Genomic DNA, 18,315 nt, shown 5'->3' with positions numbered 1-18,315 from the left:
TTATATTTCAAGAGATCATAAGCTTTGAGATGCACGAAAATTTAGCTTTTCTTAAAATAGAGTTTGATTCTTTAAAGAATTGGGATGGTGAGTGGGGGTGTGGGAAAATCGCGTGAGCTATGTGTATATTATGTCTGTGTTTATCTTATTTTCTCACCCTAGTATTTTCCGCAGCTTCTTCTAGGAAAGCAAGGTGAAAAGTTAACGGCTGGGCACCGGGAGACATTGATTTATAAGCAATCAGACTCGCTTATTTTTCGACGAAGTCGTCTTCTACATCAGTGCATTTTCTGAAACGTTTTTCTGAGAATTGCCACAGCCCCTTCAGGAGATGAAATTAATTTCGAGCGATTTACTGTAGTAGCGCCCACTTCGAGTGCTGTTTTTTGTCTGGCGCGATGCTGTACATCGACATCTCTTCCACAGAACAAATCGGCGCACATAATCAATTGATTCTTTGTGAAACGATACAAACATTACTGAAAAATTTGTTGTCGAATGAATGCTGAAAGCGATCTCATAGAAAATTGTTCTATGCTAAATATACCGTTATCTTTCTTCCGATCTGTCTCTGGTGTAGCTGTTTTATATACTTTTTAACGGCCAATCGATCATGAATATTTCAATATTTTCATCTGAAATTGCAGCTCTGGGCGTTTTCGTGTCAATGGTCGTCAATAGAGCACAAGTCAATAACACTTACCTTTGAATTTAGCCCTGTTTCATTCCGAATTTTTGGAGCAGAGTCCGTATAAACTTACAACCAGTTTACAATATAAAATGCTTTAATCATTCATAAGGCATATGCTGGTGTTTGGTAGATTTTTGACAAGGCGGTATATTCAGTGTTTCTACTTATATTACCAGTGTACTCTCATTTTAATTGGTTTAGATATATACGCTAACCCTTAACTTTAGGATTATACGGTGGTTATCGCATGCGATTGGTTACTTTGGTACATTAATCTTCCAGCTGTCAAAACGATGCAATAGGTACTCAGGTTGTAAAAGCTTGAGAGACGACGTTTTTGTTATTGGATGGTTAAGCTACGATAGGGCAATTCCGGGAGAGATGGAGGACTAGGTGAGATGGGCCAGCACGTTTGTTCCTAACTAATTCGTTTGAATACGCCACCGGCGGTCTTCCAGCAACGTGGGCGAGATAAGCGCGCCTTGTGTTTTTAACCCGTTCTTTTTCCGCACGCTTTTTGTCGATAAACTGCGTAAATGTGAATTCAGGTACGTGGAAATTTTCTCTTCATCTCCAATAAAGTTTTCCACACCAGCATCATGTTGCATAGCCTCACTAGCGTCCAGTATTCGTTCAGTCACGTTCCTTACGACCCTAGCTGTGAGGTTAGTAGCGTCCCTTGTAACAGGGCGGCCATGACGGCCTGGTCCATCTCTCCCGGAAACTCGGGAGAGGTGGACCACTAGACTGGCCGAGCTATTCAGTACTGTTATGCAAAAGTGTGGTTTGGAGCACCACCTTTAACTATTATAACTTCAAAAATAACACTACAAAGAACATAAGTAAAATTAGCGCTTTCACGTTCTTTGTGTTTTTAATAGTTTTTATTTAGAACTACTCTTTTATTTTAATTCTTGTTTGTAGTTGAATTATATTAAATAAACTTTTATTTTTAAAATTAGACAGTTAATATAACTGCTGATTTAACTATTATAGCCGGCCGCGGTGGCCGAGCGATTCTAGGCGCTTCAGTCCAGAACCGCGCGGCTGCTACGGTCGCAGGTTCGAATCCTGCCTCGGGCATGGATGTGTGTCATGTCCTTAGATTAGTTAGTTTTAAGCAGCTCTAAGTTCTAGGAGACTGATGACCTCAGATGTTAAGTCCCCTAGTGCTCAGAGCCATTTAACTATCATAGTTTGGTACAAATTAGTGTTGTAATGTACAATCATCCTCCTGAACTTCTCACTGTAAATGCCTAAATACAAATACAGGTTCTTACTAAATTTGCTATGTTCTTCTTTGTGCAATAAAATGCCGGCACGTTATGAAAGAATGTCAGGTTCCGTAAGGCGAAGTTAGAGGGAAGAAACTCTGCAGAAGGCTTACAGTGCTGTGAAGAAGGGAGTAATGGGTGTCAATGCGGCTTCCAGACATTACTAGATACCGTCAACCACACTAAAAAGAAGATTAAAATCCGACAATGTGTTGAAGGTTCGTCTTGAACTAGCAATTATTCTTGGGGAAGACACTGAGGAAAAAATGGTGCGGCATAGAATAAAATTGCAGTCTACTGGTTTTACTCCTACCGGAGGCACAGATCGATTGATGGCTTCCAAATTAGCTGAAAGCCTCAAAATTACCCATAACTTTAATAAGAATCGCCAGAAAGCTGGTTACGACTGGCTTGAAAGTTCCTTCGCACACAACCCCACGTTATCAGTTAGAAATCCTGAAGGTGTGTCGATAAACAGAGCTGCAAGGATGAATAAGAAAACAGTAGAAAAGTATTTCACCATGCTGGAGAGAATCCTCCGGGACAGTGATTTAGTCGGGAAATCAGGTGACATTTTTAATGCAAATGAGAGTGGTTTACAGCTGAATAATAAACCCAGGCAAGTAATAGCGAAGAGAGACTCAAAAAATGTGAGCACTATTTCTAGTGGCGAGAAGCGCGAAAAAATTTCAGTTCTTGCTAGTTTCAGTGGTGAAGGGAGCTTAACAATTTACTTTTATATAGTTTTTTGTTTGTCTTTCTGTTTTCAAGGGGAAGAATACGAAACAAGAGTTTACTGACGGGATGCCACCTGGGTCACAAGTTGTAATGAACGACAAGTCAGCCTATGTGACTTCCTATATATTTTATGCTTGGCTAGAGATCATTTTCTTCCAAGGAAACCAGGTGGAAACGACGTCCTTATTTTGGCATGCCTCCCGCGGCTCAATGATGGACATGTTAGTGTGTGCAGAGGCTAATGACGATATACTCTTAAGTCTGTCAAATCATACGACCCACTTCCTGCAGCCTCTTGTGCGCTGTTTGTTCCAGTCATCTACAATAACCCTGGCACATAATAATAAAGCTTCAATTCGGAGAATTATTGGGAGCTGCTTGGACGAGAGCAGCAATAGTAGCGAATGAAGTGTCTGAATTTAGGACAACTGGGATAGTAACTATTTCAGAGTATGCGTATCTCACTACCGAAGACCATCACAAGAAGAATCAACACTGAAACAAGCACCTCCTATCATCAGTGGAAAACCTAGCAGTCTCTTTCAAACAGTTTTCAAGGCATCCTAAATAAAACCTCTTCGGTCGTGGTGGTGAAAGAGAAATCACGCCAGCAGGTGCTGCTACAAGTGTTCCTAGAATTTTAAGTTTTAGGGAAAACATTAAACTACAAACTGACAAAACCAAAAGGGCTAAGAGAAAAAACAAGGAGATGGCGAGGCGAAAAGTGAAGAAGCGGAAAGCTCCATCAGCGGAGAACTGTAGGAGCCACACCTGTAGCTCAGAAGACTCTGATCCCAACTTGGGTGGCAGTGAAGACTGTGACGAGAATGTTCGTGCAGGCTGTGGGGAAGACTACTATTGCTCGACCAGCAAAGCTGATAGGCTCAAATGTATCTGCAGCTTTTGGTTGCATGAAAGCTGCACAAAATAAATTCGATAACATTTGTGTCGCATGTGGTAAAGTTGAGATGCAAACAAATTTTAAATTTTGCTGAGTGTCATAATATTTAAAAGTTACCAGTTTGAACGGTGAAGGGCTCTGGAAAGACTTCTGTCGGCGACCAGAGGCTTATTTCTTTACTTTCACTGTTTTGTACGATTTATTGCCTGTTGTAAACAATAAAACATTGTATAGATTCACAGACTGTTTTGAATTTGTTACCTAGTAATCACTGACCCATCTCACACGGATGGTCCAGGTTAGATGGACCAGTAACAAACTTTTTTCATTATTTTTTTAAGCTAGTGTCCTAGTTGACACTTTTCAGGAATCTTTCCTGTAACTATGTGTCGTTTTAATTATTATAAGATGGTTGGGACGTCCTTGTATCGCATTTAAAAAAAGATGGGCCGTCTCTGTTGGAGTTACCCTACATTTCCTCATTTCCTAATTCCAGTTTATTGCAGACCCACATGTTGGTTTGAGATCATCAGTAAGTGTGATGGAATATGTCTGTCTCTCTTTCAGTTCAGATTTTGCAATTGATGTAGGAATGGGGGTGAAAAAGGGTTGGTAACACATGAGATATTTGATCCCCTGAAGCCGGCCGTGGTGGCTGAGCGGTTCTAGGCGCTTCAGCGTGGAACCGCGCGACCGCTACGGTTGCAAGTTCGAATCCTGCCTCGGGCATGGATGTGTGTGATGTCCTTAGGTTAGTTAGGTTTAAGTAGTTCTAAGTTCTAGGGGACTGATGACCTCAGATGTTAAGTCCCATAGTGCTAAGAGCCATTTGAACAATTTTTTTTATCCCCTGAAGGATCGTGAGGGTCGTATTTGAATCCGTTCCAGGCGGAATTTGAGCGATGGGTATGGCAGAACAGAGAGAGTAGGCAAAAGGAGATGGATATTGCTTTCTTCTCCGTCTGTCTGTGTGGTACAAAATTTGCCTATTGTTTTTAAACTAACTTCCTAATAAGCTACAGAACTGAATTTTTTAATATACCTCGGAACTGGATGACAGAGCAATATTAGCTAGTTTTGTTGTCTGGTGTGTGGTAGAGGGTGCTTTGTGTACCGCTGTTATTTCCCCCTTTTCCGGTTCCAGTGGTGTATGGTTCGCGGGAAGAACGATTGCTGGTAAGCCTCCGTGTGAGCTCGAATCTCCCTAATTTTTAGCTTGACGGGCTTTTTGCGATGTCTACGTAGGAGGAAGAAATATAGTGGTACATTCAGTTGAAGAGAAATTGAAATAAACCTGAAATTTACCACATGTCTCCGCTTAATCTCGTTAAAACGTTTGAAATCGATTGAAAAATTTCACATATAGAAGACTAAAAGACATAAAATAATTACTGAAATAAAAATGAATTTTTAGTATTCCACGTGGTAAATTTAGCTGAAGAGAAACTGAAATAAACCTGAAATTTACCACATGTCTCCGCTTAATCTCGTTAAAACGTTTGAAATCGATTGAAAAGTTTCACATACAGAAGACTAAAAACATAAAATAATCACTGAAATAAAAACGAATTTTTAGTATTTCAAGTTTCTAAGTTAGATTGTAAGGTATAAAATAAATCTCCTAGCCGCATACTGATAGTCCTAAAAGTTTGTGACTGTGAATCCTTAATAGCTATGAAAAAACCCATAAGATTTAAAACGAAAAACGTCGGGCACATGCAACACATCAATTATGCGTGAATAGCTCATCTTCTTACTATTTTACACTGTTTACTAATTGATGTATGAATAGTTCTCCTCGATACTATTATCTTTTGCATGCGCCCCAAGTTTGTTTATTTTAAATATTACATGTATTTTCACAACTATTAAAAATTATCAGAACTATCTGTATGGGGTTACGAATCTGTCTGTATGGGCTTAGAGAAATAATTTTATACTTTTTAGTCCAATATAAAAACGTGGTGTATTATAAATTCATTTTTATTAAATAGTTACTCTTCTCCAAGTAAACAGAAGTAGTAGTTGCCCCACTGTGCCCCGCTCCTGTTGCAGCTGTTTACCGCTGCTGCTGGTGGCCGGTGAGCGCTGGCACGGCACAGGTGGACGCCCCAGCAGAGGCTGCGGGAGGCGGATGTAGCACACAGCGGCCAAACGCCGCGTGTCGATATTGATTCCTGAAGCTGTGCTCAAAGTATAAGGCCGCTCCGTGAATAAACACGGGGCGTGCCGCGCCGAAAGGCTAATGAGGTAAAAGGCGCCGGTCAAACGAGAGAGCTGGCGGGGGCGGCAGCGCCAAAGCGCGGGAACACCGGGGGGATGGGATGGGGGGGCGGAGGCACGGCGGGGGCCGCAGCCCAGCCTCTGCCCCCTCACCCCTCTGCTCTGTTCCCTACTCACTGCTCAGCCTCGCTTCCAGCTCACCACCAGTCAGCCCTTGTCATCAATGGCAACGACAAATTCAGCACAAATGATTCTCTATATAACACGAAAGAGGCTGGTCTGTATCTGATGTTCTGTTAGACACTGCAATGGTTGAGAGGTCGACTCTTTTTATACGTGAAAGCACAGAATTATGGCTGTGCAAAAGTACCCTGCCTAATCAAAAGCATCCCGACATCTATTAGTGGACATTAATTTGGCATGTGTCCCCACTTCTCATTTATGACTGCTTGAACTCTGTCGGGGTCACTTTCAATGAGGTATCTGAATGTCCGTGGAGGAATGGCAGCCACTCTGGTGTCTGGGGTGAAGTGGACGTTGTGACTAATCCCAAAAGTGTTCCATAGGTTGTAAGTAGGCTGTTTATGTTTTCTTATCGGCAACGTTACGTAGCGCTCGGTATGAAAATCACTGGCTGTGCTGTGTGCAGTCTGTGGCTAGTTTGCATTGTTGTCTGCCATTGTAGTGTTGGGCAGCGGCTGCTGGATGTGAACAGCGCGTAGCGTTGCGCAGTAAGAGGTGAGCCGCCAGCAGTGGTGGATGTGGGGAGAGAAATGGCGGAGATTTGAAATTTGTAAGACTGGATGGCATATATATTATGATTATTAAGGTAAATACATTGTTTGTTCTCTATTAAAATCTTTCAATTGCTAACTATGTCTATCAGTAGTTAGTGACTTCAGTAGTTTGAATCTTTTATTTAGCTGGCAGTAGTGGCGCTCGCTGTATTGCAGTAGTTCGAGTAACGAAGATTTTTGGTGAGGTAAGTGATCTGTGAAAGGTACAGGCCATTCCTTTGTAGGGATTTCTGAAAGTCAGATTGCGTTGCGCTAAAAAATATTGTGTCAGTTTAAGCACAGTCTTGTATAATTTTTCAAAGGGGACGTTTCAAGGTTTTAGGTCAGGACTGTCCAGGCCAGTCCATTTCAGAAACGATATTATCCACGAACCATTGCCTAACAGATGCTGCTTTATGAAAAGGTGCATTGTCATGTTGATAAGAACAATCATCGTCTCAGCACAGTCCACCTACTGTACGCAGCACACAGTGCTCTCAAATGTGATCATATCCTTTCGCATCTAACATTTTCTTAAGCAATACGGGAAGCACACCCTACCGACGAAAAGCACTCCCAACAACACATCTCCGTACCTGGCTGTTGGCACTATAAATGACGCCAGGTTACGTTCTCCAGCCATTCGCCAAACACAAACCCTTCCATCGGATTGCTACAGAACAGACCCTTTGCACTGACTACACAAACGTGTGGCTTGCTAATAGTTGCTCGAGAATTGTCCCCATTCTTTTTAACTTCCTACACACAGTCAATAGGCTAGCTGGACTGCTGGTAGCACTTTGGTACACGCGAGTAATTCCTTCCGCAGATTACATACGATATTTTACAACCACCCTCCACAATGCTCGACTATCTCTGTCCGTCGGTATATGAGATCTGCCTGTTGGTTCAAATGGCTCAAAGCACTATGGGACTTAATGTCTGAGGTCATCAGTCCCATAGAACTTAGAACTACTTAAACCTAACTAACCTAAGGACGTCACACACATCCATGCCCGAGGCAGGATTAGAATCTGCGACCGTAGCAACAGCGCGGTTCCGGACTGAAGCGCCTAGAACCGCTCGGTTACAGCGGCCGGCTGCATGTTGTTGTTTCTTCACATTTCCACCTCACGGTCACATCACCAAAAGTCGGTTTGGCTACCTAGGGTTGAAAGGTCTCTCACGGCTCTGTTATGCAGCTGACATCCATGTTCGAAGTCTCTGGGCTCTCCCGGTCGACCCATTCTGTGGCACTGGTTCTCTTCTGACAAGAAGATAGTCCCTACCTATTTTTTATACTGGCGGTTCCGCTTCTCATGACTTCTAGTGATCGATTCCGCACTGCATAGATGTGTCCCGGCACTTTTAATCAGATAGTGTTTCATTTATGTGGCTTTGGCTTCCAAGGTCGCCATCACTCACTATCGTTGTCTGAGTACACTGCTGGTGAACAAATTTGAAAAATAAATTAAACACCGAGTGCGTGGCGTGAAAACGGAATAAGTCTCACCTTCGACAGTGAAATACTAACATAACCCAGGATGATGAAACTAAACATTAAACAAGTGTAAAGGGAACTCTCTCTCTCAAACACACACACACACACACACACACACACACACATACACACACACAGGTTTTTTTGTATTTTACCTTCACATTTATTTACTATTTATTTGGGAACGAGAACACTTAGCGACTTCCAACAAACATTACACACAATTTGAAACCTTACCGAAATTTTTTCTCGCCAACACCCCCACAAAATAACGAAAGGAAAAAAGTTTATCGTTTACTATATTTTCGCTATTCATGCTCTATAACTTCAGCACCAAGCATTTACACTGAAGAGCAAAAGAAACTGATACACCTGCCTAATATTTCCCCACCATGTTATAGTTCTGGGTGGAGATTTTAATTTGCCGGATATAGACTGGGAGACTCAGACGTTCATAACGGGTGGCAGGGACAAAGAATCCAGTGAAATTTTTTTAAGTGCTTTATCTGAAAACTACCTTGAGCAGTTAAACAGAGAACCGACTCGTGACGATAACATATTAGACCTTCTGGTGACAAACAGACCCGAACTATTTGAAAAAGTTAACGCAGAACAGGGAATCAGCGATATAAAGCGGTTACGGCATCGATGATTTCAGCCGTAAATAGGAATATTAAAAAGTTAGGAAGATTTTTCTGTTTAGAAAAAGTGACAAAAAGCAGATTTCAGAGTACCTGTTGGCTCAACACAAAAGTTTTGTCTCAAGTACAGATAGTGTTGAGGATCAGTGGACAAAGTTCAAAACCGTCGTACATAATGCGTTAGATGAGTATGTGCCAAGCAAGATCGTAAGAGATGGAAAAGAGCCACCGTGGTACAACAACCGAGTTAGAAAACTGCTGCGGAAGCAAAGGGAACTTCACAGCAAACATAAACATAGCCAAAGCCTTGCAGCCAAACAAAAATTACGCGAAGCGAAATGTAGTGTGAGGAGGGCTATGCGAGAGGCGTTCAATGAATTCGAAAGTAAAGTTCAATGTACTGACTTGGCAGAAAATCCTAAGAAATTTTGGTCTTATGTCAAAGCGGTAGGTGGATCAAAACAAAATGTCCAGACACTCTGTGACCAAAATGGTACTGAAACAGAGGATGACAGACTAAAGGCCGAAATACTAAATGTCTTTTTCCAAAGTTGTTTCACAGAGGAAGATTGCACTGTAGTTCCTTCTCTAGATTGTCGCACAGATGACAAAATGGTAGATATCGAAATAGACGACAGAGGGATAGAGAAACAATTAAAATCGCTCAAAAGCGGAAAGGCCTCTGGACCTGATAGGATACCAGTTCAATTTTACACAGAGTACGCGAAGGAACTTGCCCCCCTTCTTGCAGCGGTGTACCGTAGGTCTCTAGAAGAGCGTAGCGTTCCAAAGGATTGGAAAAGGGCACAGGTCATCCCCGTTTTCAAGAAGGGACGTCGAACAGATGTGCAGAACTATAGACCTATATCTCTAACGTCGATCAGTTGTAGAATTTTGGAACACGTATTGTGTTCGAGTATAATGACTTTTCTGGAGACTAGAAATCTACTCTGTAGGAATCAGCATGGGTTTCTAAAAAGACGGTCATGTGAAACCCAGCCCGCGCTATTCGTCCACGAGACTCAGAGGGCCATAGACACGGGTTCACAGGTAGATGCCGTGTTTCTTGACTTCCGCAAGGCGTTCGATACAGTTCCCCACAGTCGTTTAATGAACAAAGTAAGAGCATATGGACTATCAGACCAATTGTGTGATTGGATTGAGGAGTTCCTAGATAACAGGACGCAGCATGTCATTCTCAATGGAGAGAAGTCTTCCGAAGTAAGAGTGATTTCAGGTGTGCCGCAGGGGAGTGTCATAGGACCGTTGCTATTCACAATATACATAAATGACCTGGTGGATGACATCGGAAGTTCACTGAGGCTTTTTGCAGATGATGCTGTGGTGTATCGAGAGGTTGTAACAATGGAAAATTGTACTGAAATGCAGGAGGATCTGCAGCGAATTGACGCATGGTGCAGGGAATGGCAATTGAATCTCAATGCAGACAAGTGTAATGTGCTGAGAATACACAGAAAGATAGATCCTTTATCATTTAGCTACAAAATAGCAGGTCAGCAACTGGAAGCAGTTAATACCATAAATTATCTGGGAGTACGCATTAGGAGTGATTTAAAATGGAATGATCATATAATGTTGATCGTCGGTAAAGCAGATGCCAGACTGAGATTCATTGGAAGAATCCTAAGGAAATGCAATCCGAAAACAAAGGAAGTAGGTTACAGTACACTTGTTCGCCCACTGCTTGAATACTGCTCAGCAGTGTGGGATCCGTACCAGATAGGGTTGATAGAAGATATAGAGAAGATCCAACGGAGAGCAGCGCGCTTCGTTACAGGATCATTTAGTAATCGCGAAAGCGTTACGGAGATGATAGATAAACTCCAGTGGAAGACTCTGCAGGAGAGACGCTCAGTAGCTCGGTACGGGCTTTTGGTGAAGTTTCGAGAACATACCTTCACTGAAGAGTCAAGCTGTATATTGCTCCCTCCTACGTATATCTCGCGAAGAGACCAATCGGATAAAATTAGAGAGATTAGAGCCCACACAGAGGCATACCGACAATCCTTCTTTCCACGAACAATACGAGACTGGAATAGAAGGGAGAACCGATAGAGGTACTCAAGGTACCCTTCGCCACACACCGTCAGGTGGCTTGCTGAGTATGGATGTAGATGTAGATGTAGATATCGTGTAGGACTCCTGAGAGCACGCAGAAGTGCCGCAATACGACGTGGCATGGACTCTACTAATGTCTGAAGTAGTGCTGGAGGGAACTGACACCACAAACCCTGCAGGGCTGTCCATAGATCCGTAAGAGTACGAAGGGGTGGAGATCTCTTCTGAACAGCACGTTGCAATGCATCCCATATACGCTCAATAATGCTTATGTCTGGGGAGTCTGATGGCCAACGGAAGTGTTTAAACTCAGAAGAGTGTTCCTGGAGCCGCTCTGTAGGAATTCTGCACGTGTGGGGTGTCACATTGTCCTGCTGAAATTGCCCAAGTCCGTCGGAATGCACAATGGACATGAATGGATGCAGGTGATCAGACAGGATGCTTACGTACGTGTCACCTGTCAGAGTCAAATCTAGACGTTTCAGTGGTCCCATATCACTCCAACTGCACACACCCCACACCATTACAGAGCCCCCGCCAGCTTGAACAGTCACCTGCTGACATGCAGGGTCCATGGATACATGAGGTTGTCTCCATATCCGTAGATGTCCGTCCGCTCGATACAATTTGAAACGAGACTCATCCGACGAGGCAACATGTTTTCAGTCATCAACAGTCCATGTCGGTGTTGATGGGCGCAGCCGAAGCGTAAAGCTTTGTGCCGTGCGGCCATCAAGGGTACACGAGTGAGCCTTCGGCTGCGAATGCCCATATCGACGATGTTTCATTGAATGGTTCACATGATGACACTACTTGATGGCCCACCATTGAAATCTACAGCAATTTGCGGAAGGGTTGCACTTCGGTCACGTTGAACGATTTTCAGTCGTCGTTGGTCCCCTTCTTGCAGGGTCTTTTCCCCGTCGCAGCGATGTCGGAGATTTGATTTTTTACCGGATCCCTGATATTCACGGTACACTCCTGAAACGGACGTACAGGAAAATGCCTCGCTACCTCGGAGAAGCTGTGTCCGATAGCTCGTGCGCCGACTTTAACACCACGTTTTAGCTCACTTATATCTCGATAACCTGCCATTTTAGCAACAGTAACCGATCTAACAATTGCGCCAGACACTTGTTGTCTTATGTAGGCGTTGCCGACCGCAGCTTATCTCTGTATTTGAATGCACGTGCCTATACCAGTTTCTTTGGCGCTTCATGTATATTACTATTGCATGGTCAAAGATGATATTTACTCTGTTTTTTACGGCACTCTCTGTGTGTAATAAGGTTCCCAGTGTTGTTTACCAGCACTCTCACCTCTTTCACGACGATACACAGTTATACAGTAGTCTGCTAATAGCCACATAAATCAAAGTCGTTGAACTAAATAATTTTGTACTAGAGAACATACACAATTTTGTGCTTTTCACTAACAAGTATGAAGTTCTTCTACCAGGCAGCGACGGAAAAATCAATTATCGCGATGGACTGTAATTCATTATGTTATATCTCCAAATCTCGATCCACACACCACCGTGGTTTTAACGAAATAATAGGAGACGCTGTTTCTTTCAGCAACCGCGATGTGTTCAGTAGCCCAGGATTATACTCAACTCAGCCGTAGCTCTTTGCTAAAGACCTCAATGTGAAAAGCTGCTTTCCAAGAGAGAAATTTGCAGTTAACGCTATTACGTTGATTAGCTTTCGGATATTGTAGCACAAAGCACAGATCCCTTTTTCCTTTTGTATGTTTCATCTTTTCCCACCAGCTATGTTACAAAGCGTTAACTAACCAACCCATCCAATATTAATTATTTAGCAATTTAATTAATTTAGTTGTTTGGTGTACGCGTATATTCTATTTAACTGTAGCAAAGCAGCAGCAGTTAAGGTTGTTATTACAAGTTCGTGGTTTTATGTTTTAGAATGAAAACGTGTTTTTCTGGAAGAACATAACTGGTATTACGCATGAATGCATGCATGCATGCATAAAAAATTCGAGGCATACTGTATAGTTCTCATGTGGCAGAGTAGTGTAAGCATTGCACGATGCAACTACCTCTGCCCTGTTTTGTGGATCTGAGGATGGCAATACATATTGACGAAACTAATAATCTTGACAAATAAATTTGTTTTCAAAAGAAGACTACAATACAAAATTATAGATTGCTTCTTGCACTGAATGATCACGTCAAGTGACCATGTAAAAGATAACTGACATACAGATAATGTTGTAGACCGAAATAAGATAGGAAATATGGCAAGTCTGTACACATTATCTCCTACGTTATACAAAATACATTACCTTAGTACGATTTTAGTACTCTAGAATTCTCTGACTATACTTTTTTCCGGCGGTTGTAGTCGTTGTTGACGAACAAAAGTCACAGTACTGAATGAGGTCGCCTTCAGTAGCCCCGAGTAGGTAATGTTCGTTATGGTCTGCCTCAGAGCAACCAACTCCTTCACTGACACAAATGAAATTCTACAATTTCTCCACTCTTTGACTGATACAGGGACTTAATCTACTTTAAGAAAGGATCAAGTTGTTTAAAGACACTTGTTTGTCTCTCTGTCCACAGTCCCCTTCGCCTCCTAACTCTCCCCCCGAGGCGACGAAGCAGAATTTAAAGCAATGCAGCACATTCTGCCTTTAGTGAGTCTCTCGGAGTAGGACCTTCCTGTAGCAAATGAAGCACTTATCGGAGAAACAAGAAATTATCCAGCTTCCAGAGTTTGCAGATGAGCTGGTGTTTCAATTTTCTCACGATAGTTCGACAGTTTGGAGTTCAAAGACCGAGTAATCGTCTTTGCCGTTGAGACGCGTGAAGACGGCCAGGAAAGATGTCGAAATATTGTGCGAAAAAATAATATCGACTGAGTTGCAAACTCGGGAATCAAGATTATTTTAAACGGGGCGTGATCTCAGACATAAACATCTATTGTCCCACGCAATGCGGACGTCACTAACATTCCATAGAAAAACTTTTCGTCATGTTATAGTACACAAAATGCTGACTACTCTGGTGTTATTAACATTCTAAACTGCTGAGCTCAAATATAATGAGGTATCTTGAACAGAATGGCCTCCTCACTGCCAACCATAATGAATTCTGAAAACGTCGATCATGTGGAACCAAATTCGCAGTTTTCTCACATCACATACTGAAAGCTTTGGATCAAGGCAACCAAGTAGATGCAGTATTTCTTTATTTCCGAAAAGCATTTGACTCAGTACCACACCTACGCTATTTGTCAAAAGTACGATCATATAGTATATCAAATGAAACTTGTGACTGGAGTAGGGACTTTTTGATAGGGAGGATGCAACACGTTATCTTGGATGGAGAGTCTTCGTCAGATGTTCAAGTAACTTCGGGTGTGCCCCAGGGAAGTGTGTTGGGACTGTTGCTGTTCGTCTTGTAAATTAATGGCTTAACAGACAACATTAATATAACCTCAAGTTTTTTTGCATGTGAAGCAGTTATCTATAATGAAGTACTATCTGAAAGAAGCTGCATAAATATTCAGTCAGATCTTGATAAGATTTCAAAATGGTACAGAAAAATGGTTCAAATGGCTCTGAGCACTATGGGACTTAACTTCTGAGGTCATCAGTCCCCTAGAACTTAGAACTACTTAAACCTAACTAAGCTAAGGACATCATACACATCCATGCCCGAGGCAGGATTCGAACCTGCGACCGTAGCGGTCACGCGGTTCTAGGCTGAAGCGCCTAGAACCGCACGGCCACACCAGCCGGCAGTGGTGCAGAGATTGGCAACTTGCTCTGAATGTTTAGAAATGTAAAATTTTGCACTTCACCAAACGAAAAAAAAAAAAGTTGTGTGCTATGACTATAGTATCAATGTGTCACAGTTGGAATCGGCCAGCTCATGTGGAATGATCACATAAGCTTAGTCGTGGGTGAAGCAGATGGTAGACTTCGGTTTATTGGTAGAATACTGGGGAAGTGCAATCAGTCTACAAAGGAGACTGCTTACAAATCACTCGTGCGACCGGAATGTTGTGTGGGACCCCTACCAAATAGAAATAAAAGGGGATATTGAACTTATACAGAGAAGGACAGCACGAATGGTCACAGGTTTGTCTGATCCGTGTGTGTGTCACAAAGATATTGAACGAACTGAACTGGAAGAATCTTGAAGATAGACGTAAACTACCCCGAGAAACTTCCTGGCAGATTAAAACTGTGTGCCGGATCGAGACTCGGACTCGGGACCTTTGTCTTTCGCTGGCAAGTGCTCTACCATCTGAGCTACCGAAGCACGACTCACGCCCCGTCAACACAGCTTTACTTCCGCCAGTACCTCCTTTCGAAACTTCACAGAAGCTCTCCTGCGAAACTTGCAGAACTAGTTGAAGAGAGGGCAACCTTCTTGTCCTGATGACCTCCCAGCTGAATTATGGTATCCTGAACAATGGAATGAGCAGGTTGGCTAATAGATCTTTTCAACGAGATTATCAGAGAAGGTAAAATAGCAACAGACTGGCAGCAGTGCATTACTGTACCAATCTTCTAAAAGAGAGGAAGTCCAGCTGAGTGTTCTAATTACCGCCCGATGAGATTACTGTGCCACACGATGAAGATCTTTGAAAGCATTCTCAACTAATCACAAGGAACCATATGGGATTTGTGAAAAAATTGAGGCACACCTTACGCAGTCCATGCTGCGAGGCTGCTGGTTGAAAAATATCGCGAAAAGGACAAGCCACTGCACTTTGCTTTTCTAAATCTCGAAAAGGCTTTCTATCAGGTACCATATGATCTAATCTGGCTAGTGTTCGAGAACATGGCATTCCAGAGTACTTTGTTCACTGGGTACGGCTTCTGTATACAGGAACCGAGGAACTCTGTCCAAGAGGCTGCAGGAGCATCAAATGGCTTTCGCATCACAGCAGGTATCCACCAAGGCTCGGCCTTATCACCACTGCTGTTTATTCTTGTGATGGACACTGTCACATCAGACCGGCACAGCTCACTACCATGGCCACTGCTGTGTGTTGATGATGTCGTATTGGCTCCAGCACCAAACACAAGAGCGGAACGACCGACTTGAGCGGTATAGCCTGTGGCTCAACAAAAAGAAATCTGAGTACAGAGCTACGAGAAGTTTGGATCACCAAAATTCACGGAGAATATCTACCAAAAGTATCTAAGTTTGGTTATCTCGATTCTACAATGTCTAGTGATGGTCAACCTACAGACAGCATGGATGAAATGGCGAATGACAACAGGTGTCACCTCTGATCGTTGGATTAAGGTTCATCTCACGTCAAAGGTATATCGGACTGTCATACGTCCTGTTGCTCTCCACAGCACCGAGTGTTGGGGAGCTACAAAAGAGGCAGAGCGACGACTGGGGGTCATAGAGACTACGAAGCTTAGATGGACAGGTGGCACCACTCGACCGGACGACGTTTCGAACGACACTATGAGGAAACGTTTCGGGGTCGCACCGATCCAGAGAAAATGCGAGAAAGACGTCTGCGATGGTTTGGACATGTGGTGCGTGCACAGGACGATACCACTGCATACACAAGGCTTCATACACAGTGGACGTCATGGGAAACAGACCCAAGAGATGACTAAGGAAGTGATGGAGCGCCACTCTGCACAACGACCTAAATGATGTAAATATTCATCCAGATATGGTCCACACTCGAACAAAATGGAGGCAGCGAATCCACTCAGCGGACCCTGCCACCAGGCGGGACAAACGCTAAAGAAAAGGAAGTATTCCCCCTAGAATACAACACATTTATGACATCTTTGTGCCAGATAGAAAAACAGGTTGTGCTGAAAACAACTCATCTGTAGACTTTTTTCCTTCCTCAGTGTTCAGAAATCGTCTTCCCCTAAGATGTTTTTTAAGATTTGGAAATATATTGTAGTCTGAGGCGGGTCAAGTCTTGTGAACAGGGTGGATATTTGAGAATTTCAAAGCGAAGCTCTGCGAAATTTCCCTGTGTGATGGCCGCTTTGTGTGGCGGGACGTTGTCCTGCAGAAACAAGATTTCTTTTCTCAACTCTCCTCGGCACTTATAGACCAACTGTTGCTTCATTTTGTCGAGAAGCTCAACATAGTAATTTGGCGTGATGGTTTCATCATGTTGTATGTACTAAATAAGTAGGAGTCCATCTTTATCCTTAAAGACGGATGCGAGCAACTTGTCCGCTGGTATTTGTGTCTCGAACTTCTTTGGACGTGGAGATGCACTGTCTCCATTCTTTGGGCTGTTCTTTGCCCTGTGGATCAAGAATATATATATCCAGGGATTCAGCCATGGTAACGAGACGATCCCAAAATCATACGGAATCCCGACCAAAATGGACTGTGAAGCAATCACATGTTCACGCTTTTGTTATGCATAGAGACATTTGGGAAACCACTTTTCTGAGATACATCAAACATATTCGCGTTTACGAAGAAGGACAACCATTAGCTGTAGAATGGAATGACTACAGTGAAATTTTGTGCCTGACCGATAATCGAACCCGGATTTCCCGCTAATCCCGAGAGGTCGTCTTACCACTTGGCTATCCGTGCACAACTCACGGGCAGTCCCAAACTTTCATATGTCGTCAACCATGCGTCTGCGACCTGAACTCGTACATACATTATGTTTATTCCCGTACAGGTCAGACGCTGTACTTGAAAGTCGCTTGCCCGGTGTCGGCAGAGAAATGCGATATTGGTACCTGTTCCTTCGTACATGCGTGCATGCCCAAAGCAACTTTGCATCGTAATCAAAATAACACAGACACTGCAATATTGTATTTTTCTGAGAGGTTTCTCATGTCCAAAGTCTCACGAATAAAATGACCCACCTGTCCTCGGAATATTCTCGGGGCCTCTGCTATCTTTTTTAGCAGTTCTCATGCGATCATCCCGGATCACGGAATGAATCTATTGGCTTCCGGAACTGTGGATTAAGTTGGCCTCCCGGGACGCTCTTTATCTTCAATGCTGAAATACCCTGATTTAAATGCAGCAAGCGAATTCTTAATAGTGCACGACGAACGACAGTTACCACCGAAAGGACTATAGATATCATCATAAATTTGTTTGGTCGTGTTCCATTTTCAAACAAGACGATTAGGCACAGCATGACACTCTTTCACAGTAAATTATCTGTTTCGTTGGGCCCTGTGCACTTCAAAGCAGCATAGAAAAATAAAATACAAGTTCACTGCTATGCAATTACTGTCACACACACTGAGGTGAACAGAGTCATGGGATACCTCCTAATATCGTGACAGACCTCCTTTTGTCTGGCATAGTGCAGCAACTGAACGTGGCATGAACTCAACAGTTTGTTGGAAATACCCTGCAGAAATACTGAGCGATGCTGCCTCTACAGTCAGTCATAACTGCGAAAATGTTGCCGGTGTAGGATTTTTTGCACGAACTGACCTCTCGATTACATCCCATGAATGTTCGATGGGATTCACATCGGGCGATCT

The 18,315-nt window shown here is 43.0% G+C and overlaps 1 protein-coding gene across 2 annotated transcripts in view; it reads right to left on the bottom strand.

Annotated features, from left to right (window-relative positions):
• Positions 1–18,315, bottom strand: part of LOC126191543 (uncharacterized) — a 513,913-nt gene that overhangs the window by 279,417 nt on the left and 216,181 nt on the right. The window lies entirely within an intron of this gene.

The sequence above is a fragment of the Schistocerca cancellata genome, chromosome 6 (genome assembly GCF_023864275.1).
Source record: "Schistocerca cancellata isolate TAMUIC-IGC-003103 chromosome 6, iqSchCanc2.1, whole genome shotgun sequence".
Lineage (NCBI taxonomy): Eukaryota > Metazoa > Arthropoda > Insecta > Orthoptera > Acrididae > Schistocerca > Schistocerca cancellata.
This window is presented reverse-complemented; position numbering and strand designations above follow the sequence as displayed.